The sequence below is a fragment of the Pezoporus wallicus genome, unplaced genomic scaffold, assembly GCF_028554395.1.
Source record: "Pezoporus wallicus isolate ANWC-B61680 ecotype Strahan unplaced genomic scaffold, APGP_CSIRO_Pwel_v1 contig_818, whole genome shotgun sequence".
NCBI classification, from domain to species: Eukaryota; Metazoa; Chordata; class Aves; order Psittaciformes; family Psittacidae; genus Pezoporus; species Pezoporus wallicus.
The window spans coordinates 10,165,996-10,176,282 of NW_026636248.1; the positions used below are offsets into that span (position 1 = coordinate 10,165,996).

The following is a 10,287-nucleotide window of genomic DNA, read 5'->3' on the forward strand; positions in this document are numbered from 1 at the left end:
AATGTAGTAAACAGTCTGTCTTGAAGAGGAATATAATTTTTCCTATAGACAAAGAATACTTACTGTATTATAAAACATAATGCTTGGTATTTTTCTGTATGGCATTTGCATAGAATTTATATTATTTAGGCTTCTCTTGATATGATGCAGTTGTCAGGTCTGGGATTGGTGTAACTGAAACATTTGAGACCCCATTTTAAATTGGCATTTTGACCGTGACTCATCATGACAGCAAAAAATGAAGTGCCAAATATGGACATAATCCAGCATTATATTTTAGTTTAGAAAGACTGTATTTTGTTAGCCATGGTTTTTTTGCTGGCATTGGTATATTTTTGCTGATCTGCCTGGCCCACAGTCAGTCATGCATGCAAAAGCCATTAATTTTCTTGCCCCATATTGTTTGCTGCCATTGGCAAACACCTGTTTTGTCCATATGGTAGAATAGTCCTTACCTGGACTAGTTTTTCCTAACAATCATTATTAGAATCATTTAACACTCTGCCAACCAAAAAAATGACACAGACTTAGTTAAATTATTACATTTTTGATTAAAGCATTTTGGAGGCTTCTTTACCTACTCTTTTCTTCTATAATTTTTTGTGTTACTTAGAGCCATTTTTTGCATCAATTGATAAATACATTTGCTTTTGCAATAACTGAGGTTGAAAAAGAAAGATCTGAAAGATATGATTTTTGCAGTGCTCAAGAGAGGCTCTTACAATGTTCTCTTACTTACCTATATGCCTTGTGAATTTTTAATTTCACTCCAGAGGTTACATGGGTTCTTAACTTTCATCATTCCTTTTAATGTTGAAGAGCCTTTACATGACAAACTTTTAAAGGACTTCAGAAAAGACCTTGCTTATCTGGCATCAACTGACCTTTTTAGCTTTGGAGATCTTAGCTTATCTAGTAGCATGATTCTGTGTGCACCACAACGCCCTTCTGTAACATGCTGGGACCTACAACTAGTCACTTAACTGACATATGCTCAGTAAGACAATTGCTTCCTGCCATTTCTGGGTTTACAGCAAGGTCCATATGCAGGCTGTAGTATGGCTCAGTCTGATAAGAGCTTGGAAAAGACAGCAGTTCAAGGTGGGCTACTGCTGCCTCAGCACTTCAAGAAGTCTGCTGTAGCCAGACTTAAATAAACATTTCAGATAGGTGCTAAGGTCACAGCAATGCCTTCTTGAGCCTTACATAAACTTTCCTTTGCATTTACAAGGTGAGTTTGGACCATTTAGGAAATGGAGGAAAGCTCGAACCAAGTAGGTGCTTTGTGTAAACGTCTTTAGGTTAAATTAACTATTTCAGGTAATGATAAAACGTTATTTTCATCACAGGGTATAAAGAAGAGGTAATGGCTTGTGTGCAGATATAAATGTAGCATTTGAGAGAATTGCAGAGGTTACGAGGTAAGGTGGTGCCAGCCCTATTTTTCAACTGTAGACAAAAAAGCCACTCAGAGCCCAAGACAATTCTTTCAAGCAGAAAAGAGCCATGGGATTACTCTTGCTGGGTAGCTGAGGCTTCTTTATTCTTAGTCTTAATGACAGCTTCCTGCTCCCTCCAGTACAGGAAGCTTTTTGGGGTGGAATCTGACAAGTAGTGCTCAGGGGAGGAGGGGGAAAAAATGCTAGTGAGCCTCTGGAGGCCTTCTCATAGTAAACTATTCTCAAGAGACAAGACAAAATGTGCCAGGCCCAGGCAATCCTAAGGAGAGCAGAGCAGAAAGGAGTATGCAAGGACATATCAGACTCTGGTGCATTGGAATACATATCTGTGACTATAATATTTGGTTGATCAGGGACAGAAAAAAGCTAGTAAGTTATAAATAACTGAGACTCTTGTGTGAGGTTGCTTTTAGGTGGTAATGTATTGATTGCAAAAAAATGGTCTAGTTGTAAAGCAGCAGACTTTAATGAAGGTTCTGTCTTAAATCACCCTACTCTATGAAATTGTTTCATATACGTTGCTAAGAAACTTTCTGTGGGTAGTTACTGAGTTCATAGCTATAGGATATATCACTTGGTACTATCCATAAATTACCTGGAGCTGAACATGTAAAGAGGTAACGCTGAAATTATACCATTGGACTACTGCAGGCATTATTAACACTAACCAGAGTAATAGGAGCACTATCTCCATCCCTGGCTAACAAACTAGCTTAATAGAGTGTCCTGGGTTCAGCAGTAGCAGTCATGTTTGTTTTTTTTTTCCTTTGTGCTAGCTGGTGCAGTGCTGTGTTTTGACTTCCAGCCTGAGAACAGTGTTGGTGAAGCCGATGTTTTCAGTTGTTGCTAAGTGATGTTTACCCTACCAAGGACTCTGTGAGGCTCATGCTCTGCCAGGGAGGAGGGGAAGCTGTGAGGAAGCAGAGACAGGGCGCCTGACTCGGGCTAGCCAGGGAGGTATTCCATACCACAGCACGTCATGGCCGGGGTGGGGGGTGACTGGGAGTTACCCGGAAGGACACGGGGCTTCCGGGTGGAACTCGTCTTCTTGGCCGGTGGTATCGTATTCTCTTCCCACGTTATTATCCCTTATCATTGCTGTAGTTGATAGTTGCGGTGGTGATTTGTGTACATTGGTTGCTGGACTGTTCTTGTCTCAACCCGTGGGAGTTGCATTCTTTCGATCCTCCTCCCCGTTCCTCCGGGAGTGGGGGAGAACCCCAGTGGGGGGGGGGACACGGACCTCGATTGTTGTCAGCTCAGCACCACTCACTGGGAGTGAGTGAACAAGTTACCTGACTGGGTTTAAACCACGACAGTTCTTTTTGGCGCCCAACGTGGGGCACGAGGGGTTGAGATAAGAACAGATCTGACTGGATTGATAGTCACTCGTCACAATGCTGATTTATTGGCTCTCAAGGTTGTTTCTCTTGATCTCACAGTTTCAGTATATCGTATCTTACGTCCATCCGGTATTTGCTGTATTAGTGTTTTTCAAGTGTGGGGCTTGGGCTAAGGTTTTTGTCCCATTGTACTTTATGGTAATGACTTGTAATACAATAGAATCATTGATCATGAAACTGATCTGGCTTATGTTCCCAGTGTGGTCACCACCTTTATACTTTGGGAGGTATATGATGGAGGTGCTTAGCAATTACACATCTTTTTTCTCCTCCTCAGGTGCTCAACCTGTGAAGGAGACATTCTTTTACCCTCCCAGTCGTCCCCCCAGACCATTTACATTTGAGAGTTTTGAATTTTTTGAATGGCCTTTTAATGCTGTTGAGACTTGTTTGCTGATGGTGATGGGAATCACCATGCTAACACGCATACAGAGTGTGCTTTGCCCACTACTGATTTCAAGAGTTAAGCAGATTCAGGTTTGGGTCTTGTCTGGGGTCAAACGACAATGTAGGAGGACCGAGAGATTTTCCCTGAGGCTGGACAGCCATGAGTGGCAGGGTGTGTGGGATAGTATGGGCAAGTATCTAGGTCCGTGTCCCCCCCCCCCCACATAGGCATTTCCAGCAAAGCTTATCTGTCATGCAAATTCAGAATGATAGTGGTCTGTTGTGGATAACTAGAATACTGCCAGTGTGTTCTATGGCAGTGTCCTAGCTATATCATTTATGAGCCTGATGGGGTTTAGAATATTTATTTACAGTTATGCTGATGTATCAGTTTAATGCTGCTGTAATCATTGGAAAAACAGCTACAGTGGGTGTTAAGTAAAGAAGGGATTGTGTATCTCTTTCATCTAATACTGATGACTAACACCATCCATACAAAAAAGGAAAGCAAGCAAAGATACAGATAGAAAGATTAAAGAATTAGTTGTCTTTATTAAGACTGCCATGCACTGACAGTCTTCCCTTTGCCCTTCAACCTTGAAGAAGGAATGAAAAGGAAAATGAGCCAGTCTTTCACTGATAAAGCCCCTGATCACACAGTGCTCTGGGGACACAGGGTCTGGGGCCTGTGGCGCAGGCCAGCCTGGTTGTCATTGTGCTGGTCACCATGGCTCTTCACTTCTCTATGGTGAGATGGGGTTAAATCTAAGAAGACCCCAGTATTAAGGGGGAAGAAACTTCTACTATGAGCATCAGATTCTTCTTGACAAAGAAGTCAGGGTGCTGATAGCTGTTGCAAAAAGCCAGTGTGAATCAGTAAACTCTTGCAATCTAAGTAACTGCATGGAAATGCAGACATGAGTATGAATAAAATTGCCTTCCCTGATATTAATTTCCCCAATTTGCTGAAAACTAGGGATTGTTGTAATTTTGGTGAACTCTGTTCATCAGTGCACTTAACTCATGCTTTTGTTTAACTGATGATTAATAAGTAATTCCCATATAAACAGCACTTCCCATCAAAGCATTTTGCAGAAGAAGTCTGTTATTAACTTCAATTCATAGTCAGTGAAACTGAAGCACAGGTGATTGCTGTGACCCTACTCTGTCGGGGTGCTGGGGTCACAACTAATCAGTACTGCTTAATCACCTAGTTACATGATGGAGTTAAAAATTAAAAAATAAATAAACTTGGTGGAAAAGAAAAAACTCTTTTTAAAAAATACATCAAAATGATTGACAAGTTCATTAAGAATCATGTGCTGTTCACTAAATCAACTTCAAAACTAGAAAGGCATAAAATCCAGAGGCATTCAAAAGTACCACAAGTGGTGTTCAGCATTTACATTTGCATTTGGCAAACAACAAATCATCAGGTAAAAAATCAGTACTTGATAGTAATTTTACGGTAAGTCATTCTGTGAGTGCTAGCTAGCTACTAAAAGCCTAGCACTCAGCACTGACTCAGCTTACAATTAATTTTGAATCGGAGCTGCATACACAAGCTAAAGCAGTTTTCTTCTTAATGTTGTAGAATATATTACTGCATAGCTTGGCTTGCTGCTGTAGCCAACCTTGCCCATTGTCTTTTGTTTACAGAAAATTTGTTCATAGTATTGAAACCTTCCTGATTTCTAAACTGAGAGACTTTTTTTTTACTTTTTTTTCTTTTTGCCTATTCCAAATTTATTTGAGTCAGGGAAGAATTTCTTTGAGGGAATTCCTTTATAGGAAAGAAAAACTATTTATGTTTAAGTCTTCACAGCAGTTTCCCTGAGAAGGTTTTGTTTGCTTGTTTGTTTGTTTTTTACAATTTCACAGTTGATAGTGGAGTATAACTTAGGGACAGGCAGCCAAATAATCATCATTTTGACTTTTAGACAGGATATTGCATTTTTCCCACAAAATTGACACCCCTCCCCATGCCTTCCCCAGGAAAGTCAGATTTATCATTTACAGCGTGTAGTTTGTTCTACCTTTGGGGGAATTAAGAAGTTTTAGGTTAGGAAACAGCAGCTTCAGAAACTGAAGCCAAAAAGAATGAAATGCACATGTTCCTGAAGCTGGAGATGCTACTAAGAGAGATGGAATGTTTGAATGAGGATGTTTTCACGATAGCTTACAAAGGGATGATACGAACCTAAACTAAAGGCACTAACTCCTGCTTTTTCAGGCCTCTTCCAGTTCATGTGTTTGTACACATTCTGCCGCAGGGTTTGTTTTTTTTTTTTCATGTTAGTTTAAACCAAGTTTTCTGGTTCCCAGTGTATATTTTAAAGGTTTCCCAAATTGGTATACAAAGTTATTTCTGTGGCAGTGATTTTTTCTTTTTTTTTAATTATTTAATTAGATTTTAAGAGCAGCTCATGTAGGCCTTTTTTGTATGGATGGTGTTAGTCATTGTCTGCTGGACACCTTTTCTTACATTTCTCAGTGGCAGAGACAGTTGATCAACTGAAACTGGTTATCAAGATAGAAAAAAGAGAAAACACAACAGTGGAAAAGTGAGTAATTTTTTTATCTGTACCCTGAAGTAAAGAAAGAAAAATGCAGTTCAGTGATTAGGACTTTAGCTTGAGTCTTTACATTCCCACTTTCTTGGAAAACTCACTGTTTCATCTTGAACATGGCATTTAATCACTCAACTTCCTGTTCTGTTTTTAAAGTAGAAATACTAACATTTGTCTACATCAGATACTATTAGAGAAATACATAGCAATTTATATACTATAATTTATAACATGTTTTTACCACTATTTTACCTCATTTATATGTTACTACATTTATATATCACTATATATCTGGTTCTCGTTTTGTTGTACCCAAAAAGAACTGTCGTGGTTTAAACCCTAGCCAGCTTGTTCACTCACTCCCAGTGACTGGTGCCGGGCTGGAAGCAGTAGAGGCCCCCTCCCCCCGGGGCTCTCCCCTTCTCCACTACCGGAGAGATGGGGAGGAAGATCGAAAAGGTGCAACTCCCACAGGTTGAGACAAGAACAGTCCAGCAACCAATGTACAACACAAATCACCACCACTACTACCAACAACAACAATGATAAGAGAAAATAACAAGGGAAGATAATGCAATACCACCGGCCAGAAAACAAGTTTGACCCAGAAGCCCCTGTCCTTCTGGGTAACTCCCAGTTACCCCCCCCAGGTATGACGTGCTGTGGTATGGAATACCTCTTTGGCTAGCTTGGGTCAGGTGTCCTGTCTCTGCTTCCTCCCGGCTTCCCCTCCTCCCTGGCAGAGCATGAGCCTCACAAAGTCCTTGGTCAGGGTAAACATCACTTAGCAACAACCGAAAACATCGGTATCACCAGCACTGTTCCCAGGCTGGAAGTCAAAACACAGTGCTGCACCAGCTACCAAGAAGGAGAAAAATTGACTGCTACTGCTGAACCCAGGACATTGTCTTACAGAGTTTTATAGAAGCATCAGAAGACATATAGGTGTGTATACATGTGTAAAAAAACTCTGCAAATTGCATATCTTCATTCTTACCCAAAGTAGTATATACATATGAGTAGAATGAATGGGAAGACAGGTCATTTAAAAATTTCTATGCTTTTCACTCTCTTATCCTTTTCTTGCTTTTGTGAAGTCCATAGACACAAAGGTGACATATAAAGGCAATCACATTAGTGTTTAGAACATTAACATTTATAATACAAGCTTGTGTGCGTGCACAAGAAGTTTGTTAAATGGCATTCTGAACAAAGCTTCTAGGAATTACCACAGGAAAAAAAAAAATGAATGTGTCAGTTTATTTGTGAATATGCTTTTTTTCCACACAGTTTAAGAAAAAAGCATTTTGTGCTCAAATGTAGCTAAAATTGTGTTATAATGCTATAACTCAATTTTTCTTCTGATGTGCGTACCTGTAAATCTGTGAAAGTATCTTTAAATGCAGTGCAAAACTATTTGTATGCATAAGTAAGTGCTGGTTACAGAATTATATTCCTCACCTTCTATTTTCTCTTTTTACATCTTTGAGTGTAATTCAGAAAGATAATGTTTTTATTTCACCCTCTTATTAGCTAGTGCTTTGTTTTTGTTTTTTTTTTTAAAGCTAATAATATATAGCTTGTGGATTTTTCCTTCTTTCAGACTAAGGAAGAACAAAAGGTCAGTGTATAAACTGAGATCAATTTTTCTCAGCATGACCAATGAGTACCATGGCAGAATCTCTTAGAAAGTCGTGTCCTGCACTGAGCTGCCTTTTGGAAATATCAAGTTAATCTGTACCGTTTCAGAGTAGCCTGCAGGGAGGAACATCATAAAACCAGTGAAGTGCATCACATGACACTTACTTGTACTGTAGAGCAACAGATTAATTCCAGATAACATGCTTTAGATGCACTGCCATGTTACCAAGCCACCTGTAGAGAAAAACCAGACAATGTCGAAGAGATTCCAAAAAAGTGGAAATAGTGAAAAAGTTAAGAAGCAGGAAGTCTTAAACTGACTGCTGGCCTTATACTACAGCACCACTTTTGTCTCTGTGCATCTGGTGTTAGAGGAAAAAGCTTGAAACACCACTGTGCTGATCCTAGCCTAAAACTAGAGTAGTATAGTGATGATGTCAGTAACAAATCTGTTATATCCTTTCATTTTAGTGGTTTTCCACAAACTTACATTACCTTATTTTTATAGTTTCAAAATTACTTTAGGCATGTGTCCTGGGTTCAGCAGTAGCAGTCATTTTTTACATCTAGCCCGGTCCAGACAGGTCCAAGGGCTACTGCATGAACTATATCTCACATTTAATTTGCTCAAAGGCTTGTTGTTGCTCATAGTTGCACTTACCAAAACTGCTGGAAGGGTCTTTTCATGTTCACCTTTCTGGACCAGTCTGTACTGTATGCCATGGACATGGCTACATATAATCTCCTATTGAGATAGGGGCTGTATACTTTGCTCTTTGCTGTATGATAGTGTAATGGGGAAATCTCTGTAAACTGTTAGTTTATGAATGTATATGTGAAGGGAATAACATTGAAGCCCCTAATGCATGATAACTTGAGAGGAAAAGTACAGAAAATAAAGAGAAATATTTATCTCCATGTTGATATATTTCAGAAGATATATGAAATAAAATGTAAATGGAATCTTTCTTACCAAATTCTCTGTGGCCATTGCATTAATGGCATGGAGGTGTGAGTGTGGAAGTAGTCCATGACTATGATGATGTAAAGACAATTAGACACTAATAGGGTTCTATATTTTCATTTGACTCACAGTCATTGCACTATATCTTGAGCTGCCAGTATTAGCTTTAATTGGTGATCAAGGTCCTGAAGAACAAAGGATTTAATTTTCCCAAGGTTTAAGCAGCAACATGAGATGGATGCTCTTCCCACAAGATAAGGAAAGAAAAGAAGTCTGAACAGAGGTTTAAAAGAAGTTCAAATAGTAAATGCTTCTTCTGGAAGCAAGTCAATTCATGGTTTATAAGGACATTGGCACAGGGGCGAGCAGGCACATGGAAAGTTTGTTTTACCTGACAGTAAATCACAATATGACATACTCAAGTGTTTATTTTTCCTAAGGTAAGGGATTGTCTTAGTCAGGTCTTTATCTGAAATAAAAATATTAAGAAAATTTGAAGTTAGCCTATCATTTTGGAATATATTTTCTCAGCCAACAGAGTTTTATAAGTATTATAACCACTTTCCCCATCTTTTTGATTCTTCTTTTTGATGGAGATCCTATAAACCTATACCCACATCTTCTACACATTTCCTGTGCAGAAAGAAATCAAATATTTTCATTTCTTAAAGTATGCATTTGTGTGGGTTTTTTTTAATAAATAGTTTAATTTATTTTCACAGAACCAATAAATACAAGAAATGTTGAAAATTATCTAAAAATAATTTTCATATCTGAATAGATCAGGAAAAAACATAGAAATATATTTTTTAGATCATATCTTTGCACTGAAAATATCTAACCATAAATATCAGAAGAAAGCTAATACTGTGTTTTTACTGATTACCCCTTTACCTGATGTGGTCATCTTTTGACATGTGCTCCACTAATCTAATTTTTTTTAATTTTTTTTCACCATTCAAGCCCACTTTCTTGAGCCTCAAACCGAAAGCTTCAATCCACCTTGAAGGAAGTTGTGATTACCTGCTAAGTAATCTGCTCTCAACAGTTACTAAGAAGAGACACCAAAACTGATGGTCTCATTGTATAAGACTTTTCACAGCCAGGCTATGAAAACTTTCCATAAACATTGTTGTGATTTGTTTAACTTCCCTCTTGCTTCAAGTATTTATAAATGATTGTGAATTTGAAGGAATAAAATATATAAAGATGACAGGGCAAAAATGTCTATGATCTCATCACACGAAGAATTTGTGTGATCAGGGACTTCTACGGAAAACCTCAATTGGGTAATCCTTATTCTATATTGGCAAATAATCTGTTTGTCTAGGTAAAAGACATTACTTTTGAGTAATCTTTGACTTAAAATGGAGTGTGACAGAAACAGCAAAATGGCTTTCTCTAGAGAGTGATCGCACCTGAACGGCGTCACAAACCACGAGGAGGAGCGAGGTGCTGTCTCCTGAGCGCGAGGCGGGCAGGCGGCGCTGCTTGTGCAGGAGCCGCTCGCCATCGATGACCGTTCCCGCCCCTTGTGGTGTCGGGAGGGAAAGAAGGGGGGTAGTGAGTGAACGAGTTACCTGACTGGGTTTAAACCACAACAATGTATTAGTTTATATCCTCTGGCTGTCATCTCTACTACTGAAGAGAGGCTGTAAAACTTCTGAAAAGAAGGACAAAAAGAAAGTACAAAGTACTTTTTCTGCAAAAATATGCCTTCAACTAAACTTTTTAATGTGCCTGTTTCTTCAGTTTTACGTCATGTTTTAATTCCTCGTCTTACTTTGAAAGTCTTACAGATAAAATAGGCTGAAAATGCTTTAAGCCCACCTGATCTTGTCTGGTTTAGTTTTGCTGTCCGG

At 38.9% G+C, this 10,287-nt stretch overlaps 1 non-coding gene across 1 annotated transcript; it reads left to right on the top strand.

Moving 5' to 3' along the window:
* Nucleotides 1-9,759: 9,759 nt before the first annotated feature.
* LOC130593925 (small nucleolar RNA U3) lies at nt 9,760-9,995 on the top strand. The gene has a single exon (XR_008970921.1). It is a non-coding gene; the product is annotated as a small nucleolar RNA U3 (small nucleolar RNA).
* The last annotated feature ends 292 nt before the right edge of the window (nt 9,996-10,287 follow it).